Here is a 16,565-nt window from a genome sequence, read left to right on the forward strand (position 1 = left end):
TTGACTGCTGGGCTGTTAAGATGACACTGTTTCACCCCAATGATCATACATAGAGGGATGGATGAATAGATACATTTGAATTCCTTTTAGCTTTTTATTTGTGGGTGTTGTTTAAGGTTTCACTTCATTCAATATCTTGATATGGGAGGGGAGGGCTGTTTTGCTATAATATGTGTGGTATTAAAGTGTTCCTTATTGATTGAAGCCACAGCTCTGTTTGACACAGCCACTCTATTGATCCCAGCAAAGGGTCTTTTGTATGCTTTCAACTATGTTGGGCAGGAAATAAATCTATGAGTCCTGTACTGTATAGTCAAATGTTTTTTCGCTCTCATATAATCACAAATATTTAGTACATTGCAGTGTATATTGCTTGTTTTAGCAATGGTCTGTTCACAACTATGTTAAATAGTTCAGTTTAGATTGAATACATTTTCTTTTCTAAAATCATAATAAAGATACTTAAATAAAAAACTGAAACGTCAACCTGATGATGGTGCTAGAGAAAAAGTCTCCTGGGTGACTTCCTCTTGAAATTACTACGGCCACTAGATGCTCGCCGCCAAACACATTTTGAACCTCTCTGATGTGATCCAGCTTACTGATGGATGATAACGGCCTACTGACGAGGAAAACTCAGAACCCATTCGCTATTGGTCTGACAATGGATGAGCAAAGGGGGCAAGTGTCTATATTTATGTGGTTCCAGTTTACCTAGCGGATATCTGGGTCAAAACCCTCTTTTTCGTGTGCTGTTCCTTGTTTACAGTTGGATCCGCAACTTGAGACGCGAGACCGGAGTTTGAGTTAAAAGACGACATCTATAACCGAATTGTTTCACTAGTGGCCAGTTTACAAGCTTATTTAGAACTAATGAAAAGCAAAGTCCTCGTCAGATGATGGCTGGTTCTGAGATTGCATTCCAGCCAATGTGTTCCGCCTCTTTTGCTCTCCAAAGCCTACTGGAACATGATCAGTCAATATTGCTCAGACTACACATGGAAACCAGAACCCTTCTGATACCAAAATGTTGTTGGATATTATCTCTTGCGTATTTCACTCAATGCAAAATTCTGCACATTCGCAATAAAGTTTGGTTGACGGTTAAATCTTGAACATAAAAGTGGTAGCGGCGACTGTGGTTCAGTGGTTAGCAGGTCCATCTTTCAATCAGGGGATTGGCCGTTCAATCCCCCCCTAGTCGATGTGTCCTTGAGCAAGACACTTAACTCTGAATTGTTCCCTGTAGCTGTGTCTACAGTGTATGAATATAACATGATTGTAAATTGCTTTGGATAAAAGCGTCAGCTAAATGACATGTAATGTAAAAACAATTGCCTGGAGATGACAGCTCAACGGGGCAGTAGTTGTGGTAGCCAGACACACATGTTGACCCATATATGCACACTTCATATGCATACACCATTGAGAAGCACATGCACTGAGGCAGTAAATTGGCAGAAATGTGAGGAGTTTGTTCTGATATGATCTATGAGATGAATCAGTGAAGCTTGTCCCCTCCATGTAATCTAATATGACAGCACTATTTCTAACCATCTCTAATCCATTAATCACACGAAAACACTGTCACACATACACACATTATACACCCAAACTTCCACATATTCACACATAAAGTTACCCAAATGACATATCATATTAACCAAACTTTTGCAATTAACTGATACACTTGTAGCTTTACCTGAAAAGAATTTCAATCATTTAATCATAATTATAGTATAATTAATCTGAACTCTTAATAACTAATAATTGTCACATATAATCTCTGCTCTATCCATAGGCCATTATCCTATTCACTGGTGCCCCCGTGTTTTGTTCACGGCTCAGTTTAAATACACCTCGGGAGGAAATTATTGCATAATTAACCCAACTCATTCTACCAGCACAACCCTACATTTATACTAAATCATGCATCTAACTTCCAATTCCCAATGGGCACGCTACACCAAAGGGATACAGTGGTGTGCTCAGACTGAATGGAAGACATATCGCAAAGTTGGCATGACTGCATACAAACTTGCACAAAAAGACCCAGATTAACACTCTTAACTGAGAGCAGGTGCGTCCCTGTGAATCATCGTGAGCAATAAACGTGAATTCATCCTGAGCTGTACTACTCCATTTCATGAAATTGAATAGATAACATGGAAAGAGTGCAGGTAGAACCAGCCTAAATTGCTCCTGTAAAAGGGCCATGTGTGAAGATTGATAGATTACCAGTGACACAAAGTGTACTTTTGACATGACAGCCACAGCTAAAAATCAGTCATAAACTTCTCCTTTCAGCTTCCATACAGAGAGGCGTTGACCCTCAGTTTTTTTTAGTTTCAACAGAGGAAGCAGTTGGTTAGAAATGTGCACTCACCTTCATAAAATCATGGGCTGTGAGCTGGCTATCATCTCTGGCTCCCATGAAACCTGCATTTTGCAAAAAAGATATCAGCATGCAATACAGCAAATCGTCCAGCTATTCCCTCCCTACTAAACAGCAACTCATACATCAGCACAATACAAATGTCAGTTCATCTTCTCATATCAGTAAAGAAAATAAATGTACAATATTGTTCTTACAGTATGTTGAGGTGCTGTATTTGAGATTGGAAGCATGTCTATTGGCTCTCAACATAACGGGTGAGCCGGTGGCTTGCAGCTAACAGCGCTAAGAGTTCAAACTAATGTCCTAAATGCTGACGAGTAACAGTGTTTACTTGAGTGTTGGTGATACATCATCGTTCGGGATGGCTTTATCAGCTGGAACCACCAGAGCTAGCCAGTGGGGAGCTCTCACGTGCACAAACATGAACTTAAAGCATGCATGTAAGGCCCCGCAATGTAAAAACAACAATCACAGTCTTACAAATAGCGAGTAGAGATCTTAGGATAGAAGTAGCAACATTTACTAAAGTATAAACTATATACTACTTTACTTTAGTATTTCCATTGTATACGCATTTATACTTGTATACTACAAATATTGAACTTTTTACTCCAATACATTTATTCAGCATCTGTTATTTTTTACAAGGGGTGCTGTTTTTAGCAAGAGAGGAGCCGGGCCTCGTCCACCTGGCCAGCCGGACAGACACTTTTTAGAATTTAAAAAGTACCTGTTAGTAGTCCCGATGTTTTAGTGTGGAGATATGTGGCCAGCTGCATCCTCAGACAACCTGGGGCTGGATACTGCTCTGTTTTTAATGGATTCTAGTGTTAAGTTAAGTGGGCTGCCTCAGTTTTATCAGGGTGTTTTTAAGTCTTGGGCCCTTTTTACTCATAAAAAGTGCCCACAGTCTATCTCTGTGCTGGTTGTTGAGAGAATTGTTGATTCACAGGGCCAAGCTGGACATCAGTAGCAGCGTCACCCCTGGACTGACGGGGGCGCTGCTGGGTCTGCATTCTATCCGGGTGGTGAGGAGGCTCCTGGAGCTGTGGAGACAGAGGCTGACCGGGAAGGAGAGGAGCCTCCTCATGGACTACAGCTAAGGAAAAATCGAGCCGGACCCTGCGGACCTTTTTCCCGAGATCTCCCTGAGCCCGGGGCTAGGGAAACTCACCGCCCCCCTGCTTGCTAAGACACACCCAGAAACATGTACGTTACACAAAGCAGACAAGAAGACTCTGTATTTTGTGGCTTCCCACTCTGTGGTCAGAGAGACTGGGACAGAGCGGACCTGGCCCACAATGGAGGATTTTATATAAACCTCCCCTTAAGAAACGGACTGCCGACCTCCAGTGGAAGATTTTACACTTTTATTTCTGTTCTTAATCCCTCTGTTCTGAGCCAGTGCCCCTTCTGTGACCTCCGGGAAACTATCTACCATGGTTTTACTGAGTGCAAGAGACTTTCAGGTTTCTTCTCTCTTTTAATATTGTTTTTTAGTCTTTTTAATGTATTTTTTACTGAGAAGGTTTTTATCATGGGAGCTGCTTACAAGAAAGCAGGAAAAGAAAAGTGGCAGCTCCTTAACTATTTTTCTGGTCAAGCCAAAATGGCCATTTCTTTAAGCAGGAAGAAGCGAGTGGAAAACAGGGAGGGGCAGGAGGACAGGGCAGTGTGGTTGTGTAATACTCTGGCTAGAGTTCCGTACAAACACATTGGAGACTTGGACGCTTTTAAACAACGTTGGTGTTTTAATAATATTGTTTGTTCTGTTGAAGAGGAGTTGGTGTTTGCACAGTTTTTGTGGTCCGGAGGTTTGCGCGCCCCACTCCGGGGCTGGGCCTGCGTGACCTCTGCCCCTGGGGCTACGAGGCCCCCCATAAGCCCAACGGGTCCCGTTGAAGGGGTCTGGTGCCGAGACTCTATGGGGGTTGTAGTTCCCCTTCTGGAGGCTACGAGGGCGCCCATAGGCCAAGCGGGTCCCTTCGAAGGGGTTGTAGGCTGGGTCCATCCTTGGTCGGTTCGTTCTGTTATGTGCAGCTGCAGATAACTGGACCCAAACGCCGTCAACGATGGAAAGGCAACTTTATTGCACAACAGGCTTCAACGCAGACAAAACAAGCTCACACACAAGATCTCCAGCGATCAACACAAAACGAACCGACAAAGGGGAATGACACGAACAGGACTTAAATACAGAGGGCTGGTGCAGGTGATTGGACACAGGAGGAAACAATCAGGGACAGGGCAGACAATCACAGGGACAGGAAGTGCAGAGAAACAGAGGACACGAGAGACAAGGACTTCAAAATAAAACAGGAAACACGACAACACTACAGATCCACTACAGATCCTGACATTTGGTTAATAAAACCACGTTTTTTTTGCCTGTGGGTTATTCTTCCTAGGGTAACGCTACCTTCATTGTTACTCCCCACCACCCCTAGGCTTCAGTCGGAGAACGTAACACCCCCACAACCCTAAACAAGCAACAGCTGAATCCAAATTTATGTATTCTGATGTGTACTGGAGTGCTCAGACTGGCATCGTGAGCTTACAAGGGCACCGGAGTGTGAGACTGCATTGAGGAGGTGAATGTGACAGGCTTTCCAAATAAATTCCTCCATTGGAAACGGCAACCGAAAATCAGCAAACAGTCACCATGCAAACATTACTGCATTCATCCAAAATAAGAGATGCTAATCAGTCACCATCATGAGGAAATGTGAAGAAACATGTAATGCCTGCTAAGTTGATGTATAAATTTGACATCACTGGCATTATAGAAGAAAATATGTTTCCCATTTGTCAGTGCGTGAAACCAGAAAACCAATTATATGTTTCTTTCCATATAGGAGAACAGCAGAATTGCTCAGGTATGCAACTTGAACTTATCAAACTTACTTGACATGCAACATGATTGGGATAGGCTTATCAGTAATTGTGGTCTGATCTGTAAGATGTGGTCACACGTCGATAGTGTACCAACCGTAACTCTGTGGAAGTGTGTCTGTTTGTCTGGATGCTTCAGCCTCCATTTTCACCACAGCTTCTTCTGGGCTCGTGGAGGTTTTTGGACATTTGGATTTTGGATGACAGGCAGTGTCCGGTCAATAACTGGAAACACCCAGCAATCTGTCAACAGCTAACAGAAGTCTCATAATTCACAGTATGCTGTGTCTGAGAGTTTGGCCCAGAGTGCTACAGTTATTGACATAAATAAATAACTACCAGCTGCACAGCTAACAATGGCTGCACCAACCCCGTGGTGTGTGTGTGTGGGGGGGGGGGGGTGGGGCAGGGTCGATTTCAGAAATTAGTTGAACTTGACTTTGTTTCCAATAACAACGTCTCTGAAATGTCTTTCGCATTTATAGTAAGGTAAGCAATAAAATGAAAAACATGCACAATATATAAAAACAATAGAATAATATGAAAATAGCACAATATACAAAACATTGTAATATTACATCTTTACATTTGTTACATATTTATTATAAAGTAAATTGAGTTTTATCCAAACACACAATAGTATTAGGGTTGGGTTTTGATTTCATTCTACACTTTGGAATCCAATTGTGTTGATATGATCATATTGTGTTATTATTTCATGAGATTTTATAAGATGCTGTCGTTTAAATAGTTGAGCTGATTGTAATTAAAACTAACAATTAGTTATTGAAGATTTTGTTTTTATAGGTATGACTAGTCTAGTATTATGAAGTGTATCAATATTGGGGTTGGAAAACATTTGAATTGGGTTATATGGATTTCAACCATATTACCTAGTCCTAATAATAGCATGCTACATTATCATTATCAGGGTCAGTCAACCCATTAAGCTGCTAAAGAAGGCTCAGCTGCTCATAACAGTTGAAGACCCACAGAGACCAATTTGTGTCATATTTAGGGAGAACAGGGGATCTATGGAGAGACAGCACGTTAACAGCATATTCCTCAGATATGTGGTATGCATCATTTTAGATGCAGCCCATCAATCATAATTAAAAATTAATTGATTTTTTTATATATATATATTTTTTTATATTTCTCTGTCCCAATCCACCTTTCATTGTTTTCTCATCTCTTAAACTTTGACTGACATGTGCCAAAGGGTTCAGGTCAGTTTCTAACCTCCCGTTAGACTATCTATCGTCGGTTTCACATGAAATGATTGAGTTGCACTTCTTACTGAAGTGAGGAGGTTGGGGAAATATGGCCTTTCATTGTGGTCCCGGGCAAGATCTGTATACTGTATAGTTTTGCGGTTATTCCTGTTCTGTTGTAACGGTCCTTTATTTAATGGATGAGAATAAATCCAGGAAGCATGTCATCACTGAGGTGTTGGATGTCAATCAAACTGCCCACACACGGGTCGCCATCTTTGCTACGCTACAGCCAACAAGGAAAGTCACCTCAGAGTCGAATAGAATACAACATACAGCTACAAGTCCATCTCCAGAGGGCCAAGCATTGAGATGTCATGAGCTAATGGGCTGAATAGAAACGTTTATGTTTTTAAAATAGATAGACATTAAATCTAACCTCAAAATAACTTGAGTTTTGGTTTCAAGATTGACACAAACAGAGGTCTCCTGTGTAAACGTGCTGTGTTTGTTTGAGCCGTTCATCCTCGCTTCTCACCCATTGCACACTTGACTCCACAGAGAGGCAAGCCAGAAAGGCTAACGCTGCTGCAGCAGCTCTCTGGTTAAACACTGTAGAATAAAACTCAAGACCCTATAGCTGCAGGAAATGTCCAATTCTCCCTTTTGATATCTCAAGAGTGTCATGCAATTTGAACAAGTTTGGGTTAGTTATTTTCCAATCAAATATTCATTTCCACCTATTAGCAGATTTCTGGAGAGTTAAGAGGCTAAAGATATGCTTGTCAGGATCTATCCTCTTGAGTGATACGGTGTGTGTGGGTGTGTGTGTGTGGGTGTGTGTGTGTGCATGTGTGTGTGTGTGTGTGTGGGTGTGTGTGTGTGTGTGTGTGTGTGTGTGTGTGTGTGTGTGTGTGTGTGTGTGTGTGTGCATGCAGGCGGCTTTGCCTCTTGTGTGTACTTTGGCATACTGTATAATCCTTCAATGAGCGTTTGTGCAGCTGACTGTCGTCTCCCCCCGGTGCTGCAATAATAGCCCGTGAGTGTTTCTCTCCTTGTGCGAGAGCCCTCTTCTGTCTCGCTCTGTTCAGAAGCCGTTGGTTACGGGCAACAGCGTTGGTGCCCATTTCCAAATTACTCAAGGGAATTCAGAACGTCTGGGCAACCACAACCGCATCGACTCAACTGAATTGTTGCAAACATCCGTGTAGGTTGCAAAGCAGTATTGTAAAATAACAGTGCCCTCCAAGGGCAGAAATGTCACGTGGCATCATGTTGGGCTTTTATGTTATTTTTCTAGATGGGTTAGACACCCTGACTGCACATCCATGGTACCACAGTGCAAGTGGGATTTATTAAATCTGATCCAATATTGAATCTGCTTTTCAAATCCTGCATGAATATGTATACTTGACAGTTGAGTCATTAGAAACGGATTCATGGCATACTGTATTCTGGCATCTAGAGAGTAAAGACTCACTCGGATACATTAATTTGTTCGCTTGTGCCACATGACTAATTTCCTACCAAGCATTCACACGCGTATGCACCATAGACAGAGTAAATAACCTTCTCTCCCTTTACCGTCTATATTTGAATGCTGCTGACACTTTCTCTGACTCATAAAGAGAGACTACAGGCAAATTAGATTGTAAACATGTTCAAAGTCTCGTCACTTCACAGTGCCGGTCTCTCTGAAGTGAGCGTAGAGTCTCGCAGGCTTAAATTCTACTTTACTCCACCTCGCAATATTACAGGTTTGATGTTCAGCGTCTCCATCAAATACAAAGTTTTATAACTTAAAGCCAGTGTTTTCAGCTCCCTAAATCCCTCTCACTATGCAGGAAGAACACAAGAAAAGCAGTGTATGCTTGAGAGCATGAGAATAAATAGAGCTATTTTATGTCAAACTTCAATTTGCTGTGCTTGTGTGTACTGTGAATTACACTCAAAACATTTGGAGGTCAAATATAAGTGGATTTAGAGGAGAACGTTCTTGATTGCAAAAACATTCTTGACCTTGCAGCTTCTGCTCTTTTGAAATTCCTCTCCCACAACCTCTTTCTGCAGATATTCAGTACTGTACGTTTAAGTTTGTGGTTGTGTGCCAATTCAATGAATACAATTTTATTTGTATAGCCCAAAATCTCAAATCGCAGATTTTCCTCAAAGGGCTTTAAAATCTGTACAGCATACGACATCAGAGGTGATGATCTATTGGTTTGACATTTGATGAAAGATAATAAGGTTAAGGTAATAAGGTAAAATTAAAATGAGTTTTTAAATTTTAAATCCAGGCATGTGTCATTAATTTCATTCACCTTTGATGTTGCCTCGCCAGTTAATTGCTTTTCTGATTCTTTGTGTGCCAACTTTTGGCTCACACAGTTGTTTTTAATCTCTGTCACAGTCTGGACAATTTGCATATGCAGGTCTTTTTTTCACATTCAGACTCCTCTGGGTAAAGAAGATGGTGATATAAACAACCCAGTCATCGGAAAAAAAGGTTGGCATATGTTTCTGCAAACCACATGATAGGCTGAATGTCCACGTTACTGAATAAAAATTATGTCATTCATAAATTCTTAAATTTGTTTCATATCAATGTCTCAGATCACCCTTGCAGAAATGCACAATGCCACATGGTTAACATTGTGAAATTAATGGTTAGGTTTAGGAAACAAAACTGGTCACGGTTAGAGGAAACATCACGGTCAGGGTTTAAATAATAATGTAGCAATGTAACATAACAACTGCAAAAACGTAATTACTGTAGTAATAAACCGTTTCTTCATACTCTGAGCATCATGCTGTATTCGAGAAGACTTGAACCTTAAACTCTTGTTTGTAATGTTTACTGAGTCAAGTGCAAACTGAGGTTATTTTATCATAGACTTTTTGAGTTGCCTTCTGATGGCCTTCAGAAATAATGCAAGTTTAAGGCACTATCTTCACTTTTCAAAAACGGAGGTTATGAAATACAAAGAAAAAGAGCACATGCACTTCAAATGTTTATTAAGAAATAATTGCCTGCTCATTTTTTAATGTGATTTTCCCTTGTTTTGATGTTTGTATTGGCACATGTTCAATACACAAATCCTTAAAAACCGACAGAACATTAGCATGGTGATCTAGAACATGAGTTGATGCAAAGCTTCTCTCGACTGCGTACCGAGGTTAATAGGATGATGTCATTGTTATGGATTAGCAGCCAAGGAGTCGCCATTCAAATTGTGTTTACTCAGTATTTTAATTTAGAGTGAGGTACTTATTTAATTATCATCTTGTACACATTTCCCTCTGCTTTTGGGCTGGTAACAGCTCCAGGCCAGTAGGCATGGACATTAGTATGCCTCAGTTTTTTATTCTTCCAGTAGTTTAAGACTGAATCTTAAGCTCTCGTGAATAAAACAGATCCACAGTCTCAAATATGTTGTATTCCTGTGTTTGCCACTTTGGCTTGTGTCCAGTTCCAAAGGCCTCAAAGGCTGATATGTTTTAAATTGAATTATTCTTCAAACTTGCCAGAATGTCTCTGAAGTTTTCAAAGCAATGGCTCTACTCTGTTCTCTATAACAACTGCATGATTGGGTGAATAGAATACAAATGAGTATTATCTGCTTTATCTTCACTTTCCCTCCTTCCTGCCCGTACCACTTATCAAGAGGACATGTGTGGTGAAGAATGACAAACATAGGAAGACCCCCATCTGCATAAGACCTAGGAGGTGTGCCACAAGTGGGTGGGAAAACAATTACACATTTTAGTGAGATTCTGCCACATTTATTTGTCTTACTATCCCTCCCTCGATTAAATTAATTCCCTTTGTCCATTTTCTATTTCTTTCGGCCTTTCCCTCTGTCATTTTGCTCCAGGCAAAATGAATAAAAGATGGGAGACAGGTGAAAGGATGAGCAGAAATTATTTAACGGGCAAGTGATCATGGTGCAGGAATAAGGGGTGATACCAAAGAGGAACACGTGTGATCAACAGGGTCACTGGGGATCTTGAGCAAGATATTTAGTGTCTTTTCAACTTCCTTTTGAGAAGTATTTTAGGACAGATGTGTCATCTAATATTAGTTTGTTGCGGATGTATCCATATTGGAGTATATCAGCCAACAAGTAATACGCAATTGTAGGTCAGACATGTATTATTATGTTTTTCTTAATTTCAGGTCATTTTGAAACAATGTTGCCATATCTGTTCGTCCAGACTGAAATATTGCAAGATCTCCCCTACGGATTGGCAAACATGTATTACAGACATGTGTCATTCCCAGACTTTGTATCCTAAAAACATTGGTGAGCTTGACACTTTGAAATGTCTCAACAACTGGTGGGATTGCCATGATATTTGGCGCAGAAAGTCACATCCCCTCAGAATTAATCGAAGTAACGTTAATAATCCCCGGTCTTTGTCTTTAGTGCTAGTGTGGTGGGAAATGTAGCGTGCTAACGTGCTACAATGAGATGGTAAATATGGTAAATATTAGCAGATTTGCATGCTGAGGTTAGCATTTAGCTCACTGTGCCTGAGCGCTAGCATGGGTGTAGTCTTGTTCATTACATTACATTACATTACATGTCATTTAGCTGACGCTTTTATCCAAAGCGACTTACAATAAGTGCATTAAACCATGAGTCCAAACTCAGAACAACAAGAATCAAGCAAGTACAATTTCTTCAATAACGTTTAACTACAGAGTACTATCCGTAAGTGCCATTTAAGTGCTACTAAAGTGCTAAACAACAACTCTTGTTCAACTCTGCTAAGTACATATCAAGCTCACAATTGTTTAAAACAACAAATGTAGCATTAATGTCTCTTCTATGTTACATGAAAATGTCAAAAGAAAAGTGTATCTATTGTTTGCTGTGTTTGTTGTTGAAGTGCTCACAGCTGACGCCTACACACTACAGACAAACCTGTGATCAGGAGTTATACAGTGACTGAACATTATTTCTTTTTAAAAGCACCCGGGCCAAAAAGGAAGGGAAGCTAGATATGGATTAGAATCACGAAGCAATATTACAGCGTAATCCTCGCCAAGGGGTGAAAGCTGAAAGATGGATGGAAACCAAAATCAGCTTCTCATCCCTCCCAGGTCATCAAAGTATGACTTTGGGTTTACTTTTGTGCCAAGGTGACCACATGTGACAGTGACACCGGCACCTCAGCACACTGCACTGAGACTGAACTGATCCAGCTTGTTTAGCATTCCACAGAAAGCTCAGGGAGGGATCCAGAGCCTGAAGACAATTAAAGCCTGATGGGGTTTTAGAGCGAGGTCACCTCAGTTACAATCAGCATCACACACCGAAAGTAAACAATTGCAATTGCAGTAATTAGCGTTGGTTAAACCTCAGCTTTTGCTACACTTGAACATGTTTGACATCTGCAGAGAGTTTTTATGCAATACCGCCATCTAGAGTTCGAATCCTCCTTCCCATTTGTTCCCCTCATTTCAATCTGAATTGGTCTTCACTGAATGACAACGCTGAGAAAGGTGATTCTCTCTAGGCCTCCATTTCCAGTCTGTTTTACTCCCTTCTGAGGGCTCACATGGCCGGGATCGGTGAGTCGATGAGGTTCAGCTGCTGTGAACCCTCCTTGTCAGTGTCAGTCCGTCTTCAATACCAGAGGAGCCTTGAGTGGCACTTCATGGCTTCCTGTAATCATTTACCTCCCTCAGCTGAAAATGAGAAACGGTGCTCAAAGCTGCTGATTTCACCAAGAGCAACCAAAACATGACTTACGCACATACAAGGCTTCATTTGGTCCACATGCAGCATCATGTTTGTGTTCATCAAATATTAGTGTATATTACAGTTTTATATATATATATATATATATATATATATATATATATATATATATATATGTGTGTGTGTGTGTATATATATATATTATTCACATATATATATATATATATATATATAATACACATATATATGTATATATATATGTCTATATATTATATGTGTATATATATACATGTGTGTGTGTGTGTATCTCCATTTAGTTAAAAATTATCCTCCTTCAGGTTCTGCTGCTATTTGTCATTTAAAGCTTTATACAATCCATTTTGATAAATTACGAGATCTATTCATGTGGAGCTCAGATGGAAGGGAAGTTATTCTGCAGTGTCCCTTCATTGTCCCCCTGAAACCAAAATGAAAGCAAGTAAATGTCTGCATTTCTTTCTCATGAGCTATTTACATAAATGGTGTGGCAGCTATGAAAGGTATTGCAAGTGGGGGAACCAGATTGCCGGAGAGAAAACGCTTCAGTCACAAAGCCAAAGGAAGCTGACGTGCATTTCTGTAAACCAATATGGGCAGCTTCTACAGTAGAAGCCAAACACACTTCAAAAGTATTATTACATCAGTAATGATAATAATAGCGACAGTGCTGTATGTCTCAATATATATTGTATCACACATATACAATTTGTTATAAAGTATAGGTCAGCAATACAATTTAGATTATTTATCCATGTTGATAAGGTTGTGTATTAAGTGATTAATTAGTCTATAAAGATGACATCAAATTGATAAAACTCCATCACAACCAATAAAATAGACGGAGAGAGCACATTAAATCCAAAGCAGAGAGCCAATAACAGCCTCCATCTTTGTCTGACATCATCTTAACACCTGCCCTCCAGCATGGCTGATGGACTCAAGTCAATGTAACATTCTCCTCATCTATTTATCCGTACACAGCATCACGGGGGAAGATTTGATCATTTAACTTGTAGCTGGACTAATTTGACATTCACATCACGTTCTGGAAATACGGAGACCTTGTGAGGTGGCCTTGCTTTTGTAATCTAGACTGTACGTCTCCCTTAACAGGAAATGAGTAATGACTAGACCTTGGCCTTTTTGCTGTGCATATTTCTTGGGCTGCTCGTTGGAGGAGGTTATATAACGCCAGAAACATTTGGAATAAGTTAAAGTAGGGTCGTATTCTGATTTCCTTTTTTATGCGGAGAAGACTTCGCTGCCTCTGAATATATCTGATCCTAAAATGGTTGAAAGAGCAGCAGTGATTTATTTTCATCTCCAAGAGGTCTTCAATGGAGGCGAGAGGAATCGTGAGGAGACTGGAAAAAGTAGAGAGAGAATAGCCTCACAGTTGTTGGAGGAAATGTCTGTCTGTATGAGGTGATGGAACTGGCCTAAAGGAAAGAGATATGAAACTGGAGTCACTGTTATTTAAAATGTCTTGGATCCAAAACGTGTGTGTCTACACAACTTCAATTTGCCACATGTCAGTAATTATGTGCGTGCCGTGCTCACAATTTAATCCACAAAACACACAATTACGAGAGTGACAGAAGTTAATGAACAGTGTTGTGCTCCACTGAAGGACTCCCAAGGGTAGATCTGTTGAGCATTAACAGCAATCAAAGAGGGTTTTTTTGTATATCAAGGTGAAATGTAGCGTTCTCATGATTGTCTAACATGGCATAAACTAGAGAATGAAGTTTCAATCAAACTAATAATACAGCACCCCGCTTTTAGGCAATATTCAGTTTGATGACTGGACTCCAAGATATGGAGGTAAATGTATTTAGTATTGACAATTAAATAATTGGCTCGCATACTAATCACCCTAAGAATTAACTGATCTTGAGTTTGGCATTTTGGCCGTCGCCATCTTGGTTTTTTTGGAACCAGAAGTGGCACGAGAGGGTGGAGCTTAGTTTAAATGCCAAATAAGACAATTTTAGGCGGCCATAATAATAATAATCCATTTAATTTATATAGCGCTTTTTAAGGTACTCAAAGACACTTTACATGTTACATTTATACTCCGTAGACACAGCTACGGGGAGCAATTCAGGGTTAAGTGTCTTGCTCAAGGACGCATCGACTAGGTTGGGGATTGAACCGCCAACCCCCTGATTGAAAGATGGACCTGCTAACCACTGACCTACAGTCGACCCAAATGTTTAAGTTTACTTCAACAACTGAAAGTACACGATGAAAGGGTAGAGGTTCTGAGATGAAAACACAGCGTGGCAGCAACAAATCTATCACAAGGTAGCCGTTCAATAGTAATAGACTTCTAATCCACCCTCTGGACAGGAAGTCCATCAGACGTGTTTTTCACCTCCAAATATCGATATATAACAGATACACATTCTCACTGCAGCTGCTTTGTGCAGATTACGCACAAAGCTGGTGCTTTACATGCATATTTTCAGAAAGTATGCATGTAATTGCTTGGTTGATTCCCAGGGGTTTGCAGCTGTTGGTGATGGTGTAAAACAGTCAATTTTTGGGGGGGTTTAAGAATATTACATTAATACACAATAATGTATTCTTCCTCCAAATTATTTTCCCGCACTTTGTCTTCATGTCTTTCTTTCCTGTTGATGAAGAAGCAACAGTAAAAGCGCTGTTCCTTGCTTTATTTTTTTTTGTCCTCTGACATTTCAGGATCAGACGGAGATAAATCCATCACAAAGGAAACGGATATATTCACTTCTGCATCCATAATGCACTGCAGCTGGAAAAGGTCATGTTGAGGAGCATGACATGCTTTATTGCTCCTTGGTCTGGGCAGGTTTGCTGTGAGATGCTGGAGGTCATGTTGGGAAATATAGGAAGTCCATAACTGAGGCCGATTTGGTGGATAAAACATAAACACAGTGTATATTACACCACCTTATCACAATCAACTCTGGATTACTCTGGACATCCTTGATTTATGATATTAACCTATTTACAGTACAGCCTCGGTGCAGGTTGTGCTATTGGATCGGCGCACTGCGAATCGCCTTGTCAGTGTTACATAACGCTGTACTCCACCCTGCTGAGCACTACACACTTATATCAGATCCAGCTTTTAATCCTCAAAGTGAAAACACAATTAAGCTGGACTGCACGGAGTGTAAACCACCCCTCCCTGGTTAATTAGGTGGTCCGTGTGCAGAGGCTCACATTCACCCCACAGTTAACGCATGGCCAAAATCACCACATGGGGCGGCAGAGGTGTGTGTGTGTGTGTGTGTGTGTGTGTGTGTGTGTGTGTGTGTGTGTGTGTGTGTGTGTGTGTGTGTGTGTTCGGCGCTGCCTAAGACTATTATGGAAAAATACTGTGTGGAGCCAGACCTGATATAGCGCTCTGGAGATCTAATTCCACTTTCATTATCCCATAAATACTACAGTTTTGCACCAACAATATTTTAATTTCAGGTTGTAACCACACCTTATGCATGTCATTTATTTATATTCATCTCCGCTTTGGAAGAATTAGACAGAGAGGTGGCCTGAAGCATCGCACAGCTGGACTCTCACCCTCCAGCTGCTTCACCAGGGACTCATCACCAGCGATGAAGCAAAACTGCTCCCCAGATGCCTGCTGACTCCTGGGCGTACCAGTCCACGAAATCACTGCTAAGTGCTGCTGAGCCCGCCAGCTAGCATGCATTATTGATTTACATTGAAAACTGTTAACAAGAAAAAGTGTGGGCCCGTACTGCTCCACCAGTAGATCATGGCATCACAATTGTCAAGTTCAGGGGTTACATTTCCTCTTGGGCTACTGTTGGATGTCAAGCATCTGGTTTCCTTCTTTTATTGCATTGATAACATTTTAAAAAATGTTAAACTCTCTCACACACATAAACACTGATTACACGGTTAACAATACATTCTAACAAATTATTGTACAATTTTAAATTCAAGTGTAAATTAGATGTGTTGAAATTACGTGTCGCCACCATGGAAACTATTTCGCAAAGGAAACCAAACCCCTTAGTTAGGTTAAGGAAAAATATAATGGGCCTAAAATAACAACGTAAACTAAATACCTAAACACGCCACAAACTCAACCTCACAATAACACCGGTCTCCTAGTTCTGAGTTTGTTTGACCCATTCATGCATGCATGGGGCTCCTCCTCCCCAGTCGAGCAGTCAGTGGGCAAACCGCTGTTCAAAGAGAACAAAGATGGCAGACAGCGGTGTGTGCTGCCGTATACACTCAGTGTGGGGTCTGAACGTTTTCAGGGAGGCACATTGATTGATTGATTTCAGTGGGGAA

The sequence above is a fragment of the Cyclopterus lumpus genome, chromosome 12, assembly GCF_009769545.1.
Source record: "Cyclopterus lumpus isolate fCycLum1 chromosome 12, fCycLum1.pri, whole genome shotgun sequence".
In the NCBI taxonomy this organism is placed as follows: Eukaryota; Metazoa; Chordata; class Actinopteri; order Perciformes; family Cyclopteridae; genus Cyclopterus; species Cyclopterus lumpus.